Raw genomic sequence first — 16,912 nt, 5'->3', positions numbered from 1 at the left:
ATTAATCTTCCCCCCAAAGTGCCGTTCTAGTGAAAAGAATAGTCTCTTACACCTACATAGACAAACATGTTTGATATTACGAGTTCGCAGCCAAGTGAAAGGTGCGATTTTCCTAAATTTTTAAAATATTTTTCCGCCTAAACTGCTTTAGCTGTGACGTGCAGTCTAGTTGTTCTTAATTTGATCGATCCTCAATAGGTACACTTCATTTAAACTTTTTACATAAACTATTTTAATAGAATGATTTCTAGTAATATCATTATTTCAAAACAAAAGTAATTTTAGATACACAATATAAACTTTGTCGAAGTACTACCCTAATGGTTATTGAAGGACGAAATTTACGTTAAGAACATCCAAAACTTATTAGGATTTATTTGGTAACTAAAAGCCGACTGACCCTGAATCACACACCTATCAGGAGTTCGGTTTTTATGAATATATATATTCTAACGTCACAGCTCCTCCTTGAACCCCTAAAAAACCTCTGTCTCGCAAGTCGAAGTTCATTTCAAAGGAAGAGAAAAAGAAGAGAGAACAGCAGCCGGTTTCGAATCTCTGCGTGGCTAACCACTTAGCAAATCCATTTCCTTATCTGTAATATTGTTATTGGAATAATAACAATTAATGCTAGTTTTTGACTGGAAAATACACGATGGAGTTCTGTAATGTTAGAAAGCGAGATAAACACAAATTTATAAAACCCTCTTTTAAACCATGAATAGTACAGAGAAAATGAACGTTCTTTAAAGTAAAAATGCCATTCAAGAAACTTTTTTAACATCACTAATCAGAAGTTAAAATGAAAACGTAGGTAATTAAAATTTTAAGAAAGTCGAAATAAAATTATGAATGTATAAATTTTTAATAAAGTAAATTGCTACAAATATTATAAAATCAACTTCTACCCAAAAAGTATTGGCCTTAAGAAAAGTTAAAAAATATTTAAAACGCAATACCCTAGGTAGGGAAGGAAGTCGAAAAACTGTTACAGTACTTTATTAATTTCTGTTATTGTTCTGTTTGTTACGAATTTTAATAAAAATATGGAATTTATTCTTCATGTGGTAGGCACGGAAGTTAAAATAAAATTTAAAAACAAAAATCCATCTCTCTTTACAGCATAAATAAATAAAAATAACCGCTTATAAGTTTGATTCAAAAACGGTTTCGACTCTTTCAGATACACTAATTTTGTCTTAACTTTCAATTAACTTTTTCTGTATTCATACTGTAAAATATGAAACTGATTTTCAGAGAGTAACTTCAATACTCACGTAATCTCTGAATATCTACGAGTTACTCTCTGCCGTATTCAATTAAGTCATCTGCCCCGAATTCTATTATGAAACTACTACACTTATAGAAAATACTGTATTTAGTAAATAATTCGCAGCGTTTCTCTTTCAAGCGAAAACTAGCATTGCACTGAGTAAGGCTTCGCTTTCAATGACCTCAGCGTCAATTAAAAAAAAAAAATCCTGTTTTTAGAAAATTGATTAAATTTTGTATGTATGTGTCTCTTACAATAGTATAGAAAAACTAAATTTTAAAATGACTGATTTAGGCATACAATTTCATATTGCGTCAAATAAGATAAGTTTTTTGCATAACCGAGGTTTTAATTTTGAAATTAAATCTATAATAGTCACTATTAGTTATCTATTTTCATATTGTTCATTCAAAACTTAATATTTAATGTATTATTTTATAATAAACCACTTTTTTAATCAACTCATTTTGCTGAAGTCTCTTTCAATTAAAATTTATCCCAAAAATATATGAAGTTATTCTAAATTTATCTTTTGTACAAAATTGAGATACTGTAGCTTTAGGCAAAAACATTTTTACATATAACGATAACAAATTTTGTTGCTTTGTGCCTAACATGTAAACAAGATTTAATGGAATTTTAAAAACTTACTAAAGTAAAAAAAAAAAACTTTTTTTTAAATGTAAAGTGAAGTGTGAAAAATATTCTTTGAAGTTATAATTTTTTAAAAAACTCTAGATATAATAATTTTTCTTGTTTTTTAGTAGTTTTAAAAGTTTTAGTTTTCTTTGAAACAGACATCTATTCTTTATGATAAAATCTATCAGGAATACTAATTAAATTAATTTTTGGAGGGAGTGCAACCTTACTGAATGATTTCAGTTCATTAGTTGGTGCTTATATTTTTTTAATTATGAATATTTTGTTTGTCTTAGTGAAACAAAAGTGCAGAAATCATGAAAAGTGAAAGGCAATAATTTCTATACGAATTTATGAAGCAGTTATGAAGATATGGTGAAATAACGTGTTCGTCTAGCTTGGGTGGTTTTATACGCCTTAGCAGAAATTACACTGTGACAAGAGCATAGCCCTAGAGGTGCACAACCTTCTTCAGGACCAGGATTTGTACACGTGGGTTCATGAAGGTTGCACTACCCCGACCTCTAACGTCCTACGATATATACGTCTATTTCTCATAATATAATTTATTGTTAAATAAAAGTATTGTTGATAGAACAATTTACATCAAGTCTTACGAACTGATGAATGGTGCTGTACTTTTTTGTTTTTGTTCTTAAATAAAAACAAAGTAGTGCTTAAAGTAAAACAGGTAAATAAATCGCCGGTAAACAAACTTCCTAGTTATTTATCTGGCGAGAATCTCTCGTGCGATTTACTTTCACCCACTTTAACTCGCTGCAATTGTTAAAATAATTAAAATTTATAAATTTTCTTAAAAGTATTCTTAACATAAATGTAGCTGGTACAGATTACACATTATGTTTTGGGCTTTATGAATGGATCTAATTGTTTTAGAAGGTAGCGAGAGAGCCCTTCTTTTCTTTTAGAACTTATACAAATTTCTCTCCTCCTTATTAAGTAAACCCTACCCTCAGTAGCCTGAAGTATCCAAAAATATTTTTTTGCACAGAAATGTTTGAACTAAAAAAGTGTACATTTATGTCAGAGGTAGCTAAGTTAGTGTTCTTAGGCTCTCTTCAACTAAATTTCTCTTCCTCCACCAGTGGGTTGTAAATCGACAACAGACTCACCAGCAATCCACACTCGACTTAAAAGGCTAGAAATTAACACTTGCTGCAGACAACTAAAACAACTCCCAGACTATAGATCCAGACTTTTATTACAAAACAAATATTTTCCTAATACATCACTACTCAAATCTATCTGTACTTTTAAAATCCTGGTTCATTGCTTAGAATGTGTTATAATAAAATATAAATTGTTTGAGATCGACACCTTATGACTACTGCCTTCGATAGAACCATGTATATAAAATTAAATTCGAACTTTTTGCGATTTTTCGATACTTAAATGTTTTAGCAAATTCAATCCTCTTACTAAAGAAAATTATACAAAAATGTTTTAATAAAATAACTGGTTAATACGTCCAAAGGTTTTCTTGGAATTTACCTTGTTGGCAACAAGGGTCATAAATAATGATTGTTTCCAATGGGGCATTCCGATATTTCAAAACAAACAAAGAAATTCCTATATCGACATAACGCTTTTGTATGTTGAGTTAAGAAAACTCTTGGGAAATTTTCCATGAAATTTTAAAAGAGGTTTTTCATGGCATGTAGATAAGATGAAAGAAAGAAGGAGAAATCAACTTTCCGGAAGTTAGAGTTTTCTTCGTTTAGTTTCTCTATTACAAATCCCTTTTCTTAAGGGAGAAAGTTTTTCTCTTATTTCTTTTTATTATTTTTTTCAATTAAATCCGTTTCCTGAGAAAAAGGAGAACTTTCATTTACGTTTGTAAGTTTTAACGTTTGTGCAAACTTTAATTTAATAAATCTGCATAATTAGGCAATTATCATTAGTATTGATTTTGTTTTAAATGAAATTTTTAGATTAGTTTCGTAGGAGCTTCTTTTTATTTACAAACCATCGACCTATTTTGCATAGATCACTATCGAGAATTTCTTCATCTTTCATGAATTTATTTTTAATAAGGTTCTTCCGCTTTAATTCAATAAATGATAATTCAAATTGATCGCCGTAAAGGATTTCCGGTCAATGCAGCTAGTTAGGCGACTTAAGAGTCGTGATGAAAGGATATTGTGGCGAAGAACCTCTGAAGTAGCGGCCTCTGGCAACTTCGGAGACAAAGGAAACAGGATATCACAAAACAAAGTTTGGTTTCACGAATTGTTTTGGATAGGAAGGATAAGATTATATAGATATTGGAAGTTTTAGATGAGCCCAAAAGTTTCTCCATGTTCAAACTGGTTTGAATTTAATTCTGTAGAAATAAGTCGTTTGTTGCTAATAGAAATAACAATTAAGGGGTCTGACAAAAATTCGGTATCATCGATTTAATTACTCTTATTCATAGAGACACATCTGTCCACGAAATTCTTCTTGATGAAGTGAGCGCCTTCGAGCAGCGAGTGAACTACTTTTCTACGGGGATTTCCTAGTTGAGTAAATTCTCCTCTCACGCTTTTCATCTAAGTTAAACGAAAATTGAATGCCTTAAAAAGATTCCAGCAAGATTTTGTAAGGGTAAATGTGTAAATTGAAGCAATATTACGCAAAATAATAATCTAAAACACATTATTTAATTCAATAAATGATAATTCAAATTGATCGCCGTAAAGGATTCTTAAGCCAGTTAGTTTTTACACTGTTTTCTGAAAAATCAGTTTTTTTTAGTTTAGTGCTATTTTCTTTTTTCCGTTTTTAGTTTTCTGTTTCTTGTTTGTTTTAACCAATTCATGCAACGTTCTGTTTTCGTTATTTTAAATTAGACTGATTCATAAATTAGTATTCTATTCATTAAAATTGAAATGTTTAACATTGAAACTTTTGTATTTTCCAATCTGGTTAGCACTTTTACTATCTATCAAGATATAACTTTTATAATCACTTCAAGCTATCATTTTTATTATCACCGCAAAATATTACTTTTATTATCACTGTAAGATATCCGTTTTATTATCGCTTCAAGAAGTCAACTTTTACTCGACATGAACGGGTAATAAGTCAGTGGAACATCAAAATCCAAAATAAATACGATCCCAGTACTTCCATTTAATTTTAATGAAAAAGTTATTTTTAAAAATATTACTAATTGACGAAAAAAAAAAATTTTCTGAACTTTTGAACAATAGAATGGAATATTTTGTTCGTTTAAAACTAAATATTTATAATTGTGGAATATTGCGCGCACTGTCCATTATGTTGCTTGTCAAATTACTGAATTTCCAAATTTATAGCCACAACAGTAGTGCAGAATCATGGGAAATGACAATGTTTTAAATACACCTGCATATCGATTAGTATGTGAACATTTGATTTATCTTATAATACGTAAAATTTAATTTAACAATAAAATAAATAACATAAAACAATTTAATTCGCGAAAAGTTACTTTTAAAAAATGCTGCTTTTAACACTAATTAAAGGGCACTTTAATTTTGTCTTTTTTATTCAAGTATCTAATCATTTGTTATTTCTTTAAATAAATCACTTTAATGAGTTAGAAGTACATAAAAAATTAAAATCAAGTTTTAATGCTTTAATATCTCCTTTTTTTTAAAATGTTTTCTTTTGATTAGATTACCATAAAGGGAGCCTTCTGCTAGATGAGATTAGATCAGGGATTACTACAAAGCCAAATCCAATGCAACCTAAAATATGCTCTTCCAACTGTGAATGTTCATAGAATGTAAACGTCTGTTAAGTTGCGGTAGGTATGCGTAATCAATCAATCACTCAATGTTTGACGATGGTGATGAGCTGGAGAATACTTTTGGCTTTGCTAATCCCAAGCTTAACAGAAATGGTACAATAAACATTTCTGCAGATTCTAGAGCATTACATAAGTGTTGTGATTAAGTATAAAGTGATTTGCACGCTGAAGTAACACGGCTTCTTAAATTAGGATATGCAGTGAGAGAGAGTGTGTGGTCGAGTGGACGCTTGCAGAACGCATGTTGCGATGCCACCCGGCATCAATTTTTGGACAAAATCAACATAAAGGGCCAAATTACTGAGGGCGTATTACAGTTCATTTATTTATTTACTAAATATGTGTGTAGAGAATTAATTTCAATAATTAATTTCATTAAAAAGTTTCAAGTTTTAATGACCTGCAGGAAAAAGCAAGAACAGCCATTATTCTCACATTTTTTTCTCTAAGTAAATCTATCCAGGGCATCTTAATTTTGAAAGAATGATTATTTATGTAATAAGCAAGAATATAAAAGTATATGTATATTAATTTCATTATTAACAATACCTTAATTCAATAGTTCCACTAATTTAAAATTATATTTAAAACTTAGTCCAAGACCTCCATAACTTCCGACAGAGAGTTCGTACCAAGGAAGCAGATAGAATATGGTTTAGAAACGGCGTAGATAAATTCATAGGTTAATTGGGAGTATAAATGATTAAAACCGAAGGCCAATTCTTAAATGTATGGAAATGTTATTGTATAATAGTTAAAATTTCATATAAATTGTTCTCGTTTAAATAAAATTGTCCAGCTAAAACAGGGAGTACATGCTATAGTGTATAGTGTATGTGTAAAAATTAATTTGATGTTGATGTAAAAATAAAAATCGTTTTCTTTATCTGCGAGAAAATTTTGGTTTTGAGCAAGTTATTAAGCATTCATTAATCTAAGCACGAAGAATATAATAACAACAAAAATTGTTGGTACATATTGAAATCCTAAGTCAATTTCTAAATTGAAAGATCGAATTTGTAAATATTCATAGTTCTCATATAAACAGATTGCCTCTCTTACTCGATTAATAAAAAAAATTATGCTGAAATATGTTTCGAAACACAAAGTAAACTACCTATTAAATATAAACATTAAAGAGAAAAAGTTATCCATAAAATTATTTCAATACTAGTACCGGTCGCATTAGCTAAGTGAAGCAGACGAAGGTGTGTTTTATTTTTTAGTTCCCTTCATCCACTTATTCTAAACCTGTATATTAAATACCATTAGGAGCTTAATTAAAATTACAGTTAACTGGAATAACAAGTGCTTAGCTTTCAAGAAATTCAACTAAGTACTGCGAAAAATCTTAAATTTAAATTTTTGTAAAGAACCTCTGCAGGTTGGCTCTTAATTCTCTGTTTTACTCTTTTTGACTTACTTTAGGAGCTTAAGTGTAGCACTCGAAGGACTTTTTCTTCTGCATTTTCAAACGATACATTTTCTGTAACTTGCAGTTTCCGACTAATAACCATAGAAGGTGGGAGTAGTATACTCGTATATGTAGATCCTATAGACAATGTGCCCCGGGCAAGTCATCTGAAATCAATTTCATTCTTCCTACAAAATCTGGAAATAATAACTATATGCGGCTCTAATGGCCAAGCTCTCGATGCGCCTGAAAAAAAAAAACAAAAAAAAATAATAATAGCTAATAATAAAAAATAACTATATCAGAACAAAATCCTTAAAACAGGCATTTTTCACGAAATTCTAGTTTAATATCTTCGTTGGATTAGGTAAATACACAGTAAGATTACGGAAGGTTTATTTTTGACAGGAGTAAGGATAGAGTTAAAATAATTCGTAGAACGATAACGACAAATATTAATTTCTTTTGCAATAGTTAAGGAATTTTGAAAAACATTTTAAATATTTAAAATAAACCAACTAAATTGAACAAAACTGGTAACACATCAAATCGGATTAGTAACTTTTGGTCGTTAGGAAAAAATTGGGAGTCAGAGATGCCTTTGTGTCATTACGCTAAGTTTAAAGCTAAATTGAGCGTAAATCCTAGTAAAGCTTCCGCTTATTAAAGGGCTAAACGACATAGCTAACGGTGTAATGATTAGATTCTCATCCTGAATACAATAAATTTTCAATTCAAGAGAACACTCATAGATTAATTACAAAACAACAAAAAAAGGTAGGTATCAACAATTCTACGTCAACTTTTTCCGATTTTGCAAGCAATTATTTTCATAAAATCAGGTAAAAAGTAATGTTAAATAGTATTTCGCAGCTTCAATTTTTTAATCAATTTGATTATTATTATTATAAACTTGCTAATTAAAAATGTTCGGCAGGACAGTTGTATAAGGGTTGATCGTCAAAAAGTGCACGAAAAAGCGTAACATTGAAAAACACCCAACACTGACAATTTTTTTCTCTTTTTCTATAAAAGATAAAATTATTTAAAGCTAAACTGATAAGTTGTTTTATTTAGAATAATTTTAGTAATTATCAACGGTTAAATCGTGATTAAAAAACCAATATGTAATAGAGAAAGAGAAAATTATATATCTTAAAGCTTTCTGCCCTACTAAATTTATCTGATCCTGCTGTTTTGACAGCTAATTTAGATAAATAAAATAGGAGGTTTGTTAATTGCTTTCCTTCTACTTTTCTCTAAGATTTGTAATGAGACTGCCAAGGTTTACTTTATTTTCTGCTCACCTAGATAATTAAAGTGCAAAAGAAATTAAAAATACAGAATTTATCCTTCTCGTCAAATAGAACGATAAATTCAAGACGGGTAATATTTAGAAAAAACTGAAGTCCCAACCACCTTTGTTTCCTGGAAGTCTTTAGTTTTTTTAAAATGACATGAATTTGTAGCAAACATCAAAAAGTGTTTTAATGTTTATCGCCCTCTTTAATTATTCTCCAGATTGAGTTTATTTTATTGAACATCATTTATTACTTCATAATTGATGTTTACTACACTCTAAATAAACCGATCTATATCTCTTGTAATAACTCTCTTAAAAAAGGGTCATGTTTTTATGAATTTCCGCAAGTCATGGGCTATTAAAAGACAGACTGATTGTAATGAATCAATGAGGGTATTAATTTAATTTCTTTCAGTTGGGATTAAATTATACAATATCTTTATTCAAAGTTTTAAATTTGATGGATACGTCACATTTTTACACGGTATTTGAAAAAAAAAGTTTAGTTCTTTAATTATTTGGTGAGCGAAGACCCAATATCTGGATGAGCTTCAAGCTTTTCATCATTAAGCATTGGAAGTTTTGGCTACTTTTGCTCAAAGAAGCGATTATTGAAAATGTGGTCAGGTCCGTAGACGGTGCTAGATAATATCGCTGCCTTTATACGTCGCAGAAAGCAGTTTAGTACCTCAGTTTTGAACCATTATCCATCATAAATTTGGTGTAGAGAATTTAACTTCAATTTTGATTCCATGTTTCACACTACACTTATTGATGTGAGACGGAAACGTTAAGTCATTTAAAATAAAAATATAAGAACATATAAAAAGAAGTTCTATATCATAAGCAGGGCTTCCCTTTATGCTCCAAGGCATTTAGTTACACTAAATATTTTTTTAAATAAAGAGATTACTATTGTATTTTATTACTATCTATATTTCTCCATACAAATGCAACTTCGATAACAAAAAACCATTTTGAATTTCGTGCCCAACGAACAAACGAAACCTGAAACCCTAGAATTATACCAAAATCGCCAGAAAAAGAATAAGAGAATCATGAACATGGTTAGTTGGAAAATTGTCTAAATTATTCTAGAATATTACTGCTTTCATGCTACCTCCGGTAACAATAAACGCGTTTTTCATTGTAATATGTTATAATAATTTACATCGTCATTTTGAGTCGAAAAACTTACTAACTTTAAATACTTTGCTACTATATAGCAGGGGTGGGCAATCTTTTTTCTGTAAAGGGCCACATAGGGGTATTGGTTTATTACCGAGGGCCGCAAAAGTTTATTGGTTTATTACCGAGGGCCGCAGTAAATATATATTTCTTTTTATATTTATTTCGGGTTCTTATTTATTAATTGTTTTTATCTATTTATAATACAGATAATTTATTAACAAATCAACAAAAAAAACGGCATTAGTTACTTCTATGAAATTGCTTCATATCTTCCTTCATCATTATTTCTATTAAAAGCCAGACGAAATAAAAATAATGCGATTGCATTCACATTTATATATCACTGTAAAATAAATAACTAGAGAAGAGGCGAAAATCCGTTGTGTGTAAAAATGGCGTACTAAAAGTGGAGTGATCATACAAAGAAAGAGCGCGGATTACTAATATAAGATTTGAACGCTGAAACAATAATTGTACAATAGTTGAACATTACCAAACTTTATTGAAATCAAATTTGAAATATTTTATGATTAAAATGTTTATTATTTGCCGTTTTGTGCCGCGGGTCGCAGGAAAATGTTTAAAGGGCCGCAAGCGGCCCGCGGGTCGCACTTTGCCCATCCCTGCTATATAGTGTACAGATTGTTTGCCAATTCTGAATAGGCATTCTTAGAAGAAATAGTTATTAATGGACAAGGCAAAGATCCTGACTTTAATTTAAAACGAAAAAGAAACAGAAGTCATTAGAAATTTTACTGATATAAAATGAAATGATCCAGCTACATGGATAAAATAATCACGCTTGTGACCGGTCAGGGGAAAGGGACGGTATCCTTGCGGGCGCCAGATAGCCGAAGCTATCAGAGACGATATCCCTAACCAGCCTCAAAAGAAAAATACCCTTAAGGGTGCCTCTGGAGGGATAGCTCACTGGTGAGAAGGGTCCTGGAGACAATTCCCGGGGCGATAGGGAGTAAAATAAAATTCTCTCTTGTGCTTAATGAACCAAACGACAAAATACCTTTAATTAAGGAAAATAATCGTACAAAAGGAAAACTTATACTAGATACAAAATAATAACAAAAATATAGAACTCACAGACGATAGATAACATAAGCAGGCACTGGCCAGGCCGAACGCACGGTAGAGAATGAATTTTTTTATTTTTATTTTGGAATCTTGGCTGTAAACAGCACCTGGTCTTGTAGTCCAAAGTGCAAATTTATATTATGTAGCAGCTCCTGCCTCCTACGACTATTTTTCGGTTACACGCTAAGCTACAGATAATAAGTGTACATTTTGGAAATGTATAATTCCTGGATACTTCATTTAGAATCTTTTCATCGGACTTTATTTCAAAACAGGATTCCTGGAAATGTAAAGGTTTTTTTCTCTCTTTTTACTTCTTTCAAGTTAAGCAGGAAAAACATTGACAGAAAGGTTCCTGATTAAAAAGAAAGTCAAACGGATACTGAGCTGTTGTAAAAAAAAAAATAAGAAAAAAACTGAAGTAATTTAATTAGCTCTTCGTTACAGTGATGTCGTATACTGAATTAATGAATTCATTTCAATGATAACTTTATTCTAAGCATTTATTTGAAGGCGTGATTTATGAACAAAAATCTTCATTTTCTCTCGCTGAAATAAAGTTGTAGCGGCCCTGTTGCACATGCTCAACTTTCTTCCATTATTAGTACCGTCTAGATGATGTGTGAAGTGTTCTTCTCTTCTACTCCACTCCTCAATGGCGCTGTACGGCAGAAATAACGTCCTTCCTTTCCGGTGTTGAACTACACTTCACTTTCTTGAGTATACTTTACTAAACTGTACAAAATACAACACCAATACCAGCGCATCTTTCCCTCTATTTAAAGTAGCATTCAATGAAAGCCCACTTTTTCTGCTGTTGATACATACTTCACTGAATTAAGTGGCCATTCTTCAACTTTGCTCCTTACACAAGAAAACTCCCTCACAAGACTACATTCAACATTTTTCTTTTACTTGTTGATATTTATTGCAACGTGATTTCTTAATTTAATGGAGTATTCCATTCTGTGCAAGCACTACAAACCGGTAAAGTTCCTTTGTAACGGATCGATGCCGACACAATCTAAAATGTATCGCAGTTGAAAAATTACGACCATATTTCAATGTTTCTTATGGACAATACATATAAAAATGTGTGTAATATATTAGGCGCCACGATAGCTAAGAGTTCTAAAGCCCGCAAAGCTAAGATATATTACGGTACTCGGTTCGATTCCCAATCACACGGTCTGGGATTTGATAATTATTTATTTATAGAAAATGTGGATGAAAATCTGAAACCAGTCAGGGTTATAATAATTATGCGTGCTACGACGCACTAAATATGATTAGATATGAAACATTAAACAAAACTGAAAAAATTGAATGAGGGCCAGCTAACGATGACAAGGATAAGTCGCTAACACAGGATTCTGAAGAATCCCTAACAATCGACCATGCGATCAGGTGATCGCGAGGCCATCTATGCTGATTATTATTAAATGAGAAATTTACAGTTATATACGTTCACAGTCTTTCATTCATACATTCGCTTTCTGGAATCGTGAGGCCGACGATAATTTTTCCCACTCGCCCGTGCTTAAGTATATTATTTACAGAACCCTTTACATACCCACTACGCAAAAAAAAAAAATCACTGAGTTCCGATAAGCCAAACCTTTCTCCTCGGTATAATGAAGCATTTCCTTCAATAGCTTCTAACTCATTACCTCTTAGCTGAATAAATAGAGTAGGCGAACTCTATTTCTTCAATAATTTTAGAGTCTCATTAAGCATCCAAGTGTACAATCCAAACAATACCCACGTCTCAGTAGACACAACATACGCAGTATCTACAGAAGTAGTTGATTTGTGCAACTACTGGAGCGTACACACGAGCAAACTTCATTTCGCCAAACGCACACACGCTTATGTTCTAGCAGTATGGACACGTAGAAGTTTGAATAGCGCAGGCGTCTTCAACACCTCTTGGGCTACACTTACTTTATTTTATTAACTTAGAGCGATTAACTCTGCAATTTACATTTCAGTAAAGCTTAGCGATTCTTGCCAGGATTTCATTTAATTTTAAAATGAAAACTAAGTAAAATAATTGAAAACTCAAACCTTATTTTTGTTTGCAACTAATCTAAAAGTGGAGAATGACGAAATCATCCAATATTTGTCCTGACCTTTGTAAATTCCAATTACCTTAACTTTAATGATTTAAAATCCATAATTTGAAATATATTATTATATTATACAAATTAATTAATATTTACAAACTAATCGATTTAAGTGCATTATTAGGAACATCTTTTCAAAAGTGTAGACATTACAGAATTTTCTCACTAGACTCTTTCAGTCCACTGAATCTTAAGTACAATTACTTGAAATATTTGAGTTAATCATGAAGTTAAGTTAATAAGTTAATCATGCCAGTTTTGTTATTTACGATCTAGTTTCCTCATTTTCATTTACCATCAATGTATTTCAAATTATGGATTTTAAATCATTAAGGTTAAGGTAATTGGAATTTATAAAGGTCAGGACAAATATTGGAAGAGTTAGATGATGTCCAAAATTCTGTCTTTTATATACAGGGTGATCCATTTAAAACGCACCAATCGCTAATAACTTTTTAAGAAAGCGGAATTTCGAAAAAACGTACGAAGTAAACTATATGTTTTTTTGGGTCTAGTTTCCAAATATTTTACCCCCGATGCTGTACCTTCATTTTCCACGGAGCTACGGCCAAAAACCCGATTGGGGTTTCATAAGGACCACTGGTTTTGACAATGATTATGAAAACTACATAAAAAACTGTAAAAAGTGACGTTAATCCCGTTTCGATATCCCTAAGATTAGTTGAGATATTTAAAATCAAAGTTACAATTTTATCTATTCGTGAACGGTTTTCGATATTAATTTTCCACCAGAAATACACGTTTTGGGAGGTTCTCTGACTGCAAAAAATGGTATTGGTGTCACAAAGTGAAAAAATAATAATAATTTAAGATTTTAAAACATGTAGTCTGTAGTATAATGTAATGGTTGTGGGTGAATCAGGATAAATTGGTTTTTATCATCAAATAAAAGCAACCATCACATCATTTTAAAGCACCTAGTATGCAAGACTTCATGACCTATGATTACGGTGAATATCTTGCCAGCGTGTTGGTCTAGTGGTCAAGAGCGTGGCTTTGTAAATGGGAGATCCCCAGTTCGAATCTCGCGTATGCAGTATCATCATACTTTTTTTAATAAAGTGTAGTCATATGCGGGATTCGAACTGGGGAACTCCCACTTAAAAAGCCACGCTCTTGACCACTAGACGAACACCCACACCCGCCCATCCCTGGCAAGATATTCTTACCGTAATCATAGGTCAAGAAGTCTTGCATACTGGGTGAGCTAAAAGGATGTGATGATTGCTTTTATTTGATGATAATACACCCTTAACCATTACATTACACTACATGTTTTAAAATCTCCAATTCATATTATTTTTGTTCTTTGCGTCACAAATAACATTTTTTGTAGTCAGAGGTCCTCCTAAAACGTGTATTTCTGGTGGAAAATTAATACTGAAAACCGTTCACGAATAGATAAAATCGTAACTTTGATCTTAAATATCTCGACAAATATTAGGGATATCGAAACGGGGTTTACGTCACTTTTCATAGTTTTTTATGTAGTTTTCATAATCATTGTCAAAACCAGTGGTCCTTATGGAACCCCAATCGAGTTTTTGGCCGTAACTCCGTGAAAAATGAAGATACAGCACCGGGGTTGAAAAATTTGAAAACTAGACTAAAAAAAACATATAGTTTACTTCGTACGTTTTTTCGTAATGTAGTTTTCATAATCATTGTCAAAACCAGTGGTCCTTATGGAACCCCAATCGAGTTTTTGGCCGTAACTCCGTGAAAAATGAAGATACAGCACCGGGGTTGAAAAATTTGAAAACTAGACTAAAAAAAACATATAGTTTACTTCGTACGTTTTTTCGAAATTCCGCTTTCCTAAAAAGTTATTTGCGATTGGTGCCTTTTAAATGGATCACCCTGTATAGTGGCTGGTTTTCTAAGCAGGAGGCAGACCAAGGTCCGAGACCTCACATACCTCACAACTATGGTATTAAATATGGCAGTCAATTGTATCTATAGGGCGAACAAGCTCATCTATAGTTAAGCTTTAGTCAGTAATTTTGTGAAGACAAAAAACAATTTTATTACGTCTACTAAAAAGAATCTGAATTAATATAAGATATTAATTTGAAAAATCTTGTTTTTTTATTTTTCTACTTTGTTTCGTGCGATAGTTTATTAAACATTTGAACGTAATTTTTATAATACTTGAATTTTTAATAACGTTTTATTACATTTCATAAATGGAGACAAAGAACGCTCTCCTACGTATCTGATTTGTACTTTAAAGAGGTAATTGAAACTTACTTTTTGCCAAATTTAACTCTGATATTTCATTAAAATTATATTTTTTTCTGTTTTACCAACATTCCTGGCTGTATTTACTCAGCTACTTTGTCATTAAAATTCAAAATTTCCAAAAAAAGTTTGTGCTTGTGACATTGAGCGTCAGCAAGCGTAGCGTTGGACAGAAATATAGTTGAGGTCAAATTCTCAATACCAGGCTGATTAATCGGTCTCTGATGATGGATGAATACCCAAAACCAGACAGGGATTCAAAAAGCAAGCGTGCTGTTGAAAAAGTTAGCGATAATAAATTACTTGGTAATAAGTCTAAAAAAAGGTTGGTAATAAGTGAACTAAATTTACAGAAATTAAATTTGTGCCTCTCTAAAGTAAAAGCCATTAACTTCTGTAAGAAAATGTATTAAAACTGTCCGGTAGGACAGTTGTATAAGGGTTGATCGTCAAAAACTGCACGAAAAAGCGTAACGTTGAAAAAAGCCCAACTTTGACAATTTTTTTCTCTTTTTCTATAAAAGATAAAATTTTCAAACTTTCTTTAAAATATCGGGAAAATCCTCCTTTATATTCAATGTGCATGAAAAAATAATAACCGAAGTACCTACAGAAAAATAATACAAAAATATTTAATTTTTTATAAATATATATGTAAATGTGAGTTTATATGAGTTCATGAAGTTTGTTGGCAGTTGAAAGTAAGACTTTTTTGATAAAATAAAGCGATTTTTAATTACAAGTTTGAATAATAATAGTACGCTACTGAATAATAATATATTTTATTTAACGAATAATGTTTATATAATGCCTGAAACGGATTCTTTTTAAAATACCCTAAATATTAACTAACCTAAAACATTAATTTAGAATTAATAAATGTTTTAACATAATATTACTAGAATAATTTTTGTGCGCTTAAGTAATATCTAATTAAAGATTTATTAAAAATTCGGTTGTAAGTAAAATTTGCCTTTTAACTGTGAAAAACGATGTTCAAGGACCGTGAACATTTTGTAGCACCAAGCATAAGTTTATAAGGTTTATATTGATTTAATATTTGTGATACAGATTTATACAAACTTTTTTTATAATTTAATGTTTAATATCTTCACGACGTATTGTTACTCAACAGGTGTTGAATTTAATTTTACGAAATTGAAATTTGACGGAAATGAAAAAAAACAACGTATACCTGCCAATATGTTACGGAATTTTAATGTTTGCAATACGTTTGGTATTCTCATTATAGTGATACAATACTATCACTTTATTCTAAAATTTTTAATCGAGATATTTTTACTCATGTTTTATTGAAGACATTTACTTAAATTTAATTTTCTCTTTTACTGCTATATACCAACGATAATCCATCTGAAGCACAATGAAAACTTCAATAAAGGATGAACCGTTTCTATACTTTTCTGACCTATCCACTACAAACTTCCTCTGAGAAAGATTTATTGTGTAGATGTTCAGCTAAAGGCCAAGCTGGGTCTACCTGACAATATATTCAACGCCTTGCAGGTTTTCAACTAGCAATAGCTGGTAGCGGTCAACTTAGAAAAATCAAAAATTATGATCTGTAAAAAAAGAGGGGGAAGGCATGCTATCAGAAAAATGGCATTTTGATGATCAGAATATAGAGATTATGAAAAGTTATAAATACTTGGGGATAAATCTGTCGCCTTCATTGTCTTTCGATAAGCATTTAAAAGATAAATTGGGAAGTGCTAAATTTGGTTTAAATTACACATGGAGCGGGATGCTGTCAAATTCAAATATACCTTTAGACTCTAAGTTCAAGATTTTTTATGCC

At 31.2% G+C, this 16,912-nt stretch overlaps 2 protein-coding genes across 14 annotated transcripts in view; one reads left to right on the top strand and one right to left on the bottom strand.

Moving 5' to 3' along the window:
• The window catches only part of Nlg3 (Neuroligin 3), a 613,493-nt gene that overhangs the window by 1,889 nt on the left and 594,692 nt on the right, over window positions 1-16,912 (top strand). The gene's annotated exons all lie outside the window — the stretch shown is intronic.
• The window catches only part of LOC141452374 (neuroligin-4, Y-linked-like), a 232,185-nt gene that overhangs the window by 130,778 nt on the left and 84,495 nt on the right, over window positions 1-16,912 (bottom strand). For 10 of the 12 annotated variants that reach the window (XM_074124423.1, XM_074124422.1, XM_074124425.1 and 7 more), the window contains one exon: window positions 7,132-7,368. The exons of 1 other annotated variant lie outside the window; for it this stretch is intronic. The gene's annotated coding sequence lies outside the window, so the exon portion shown is untranslated. The remainder of the gene's footprint in view (window positions 1-7,131; window positions 7,369-16,912) is intronic. One more of the 12 variants, XM_074124418.1, reaches the window with a different exon arrangement.

The sequence above is a fragment of the Rhodnius prolixus genome, unplaced genomic scaffold, assembly GCF_049639745.1.
Source record: "Rhodnius prolixus isolate KJV_2025 unplaced genomic scaffold, Rpr scaffold_3, whole genome shotgun sequence".
Lineage (NCBI taxonomy): Eukaryota > Metazoa > Arthropoda > Insecta > Hemiptera > Reduviidae > Rhodnius > Rhodnius prolixus.
Note: the sequence above shows the minus strand (reverse complement) of the source record. Positions and strands in the feature narration are given on the sequence as shown.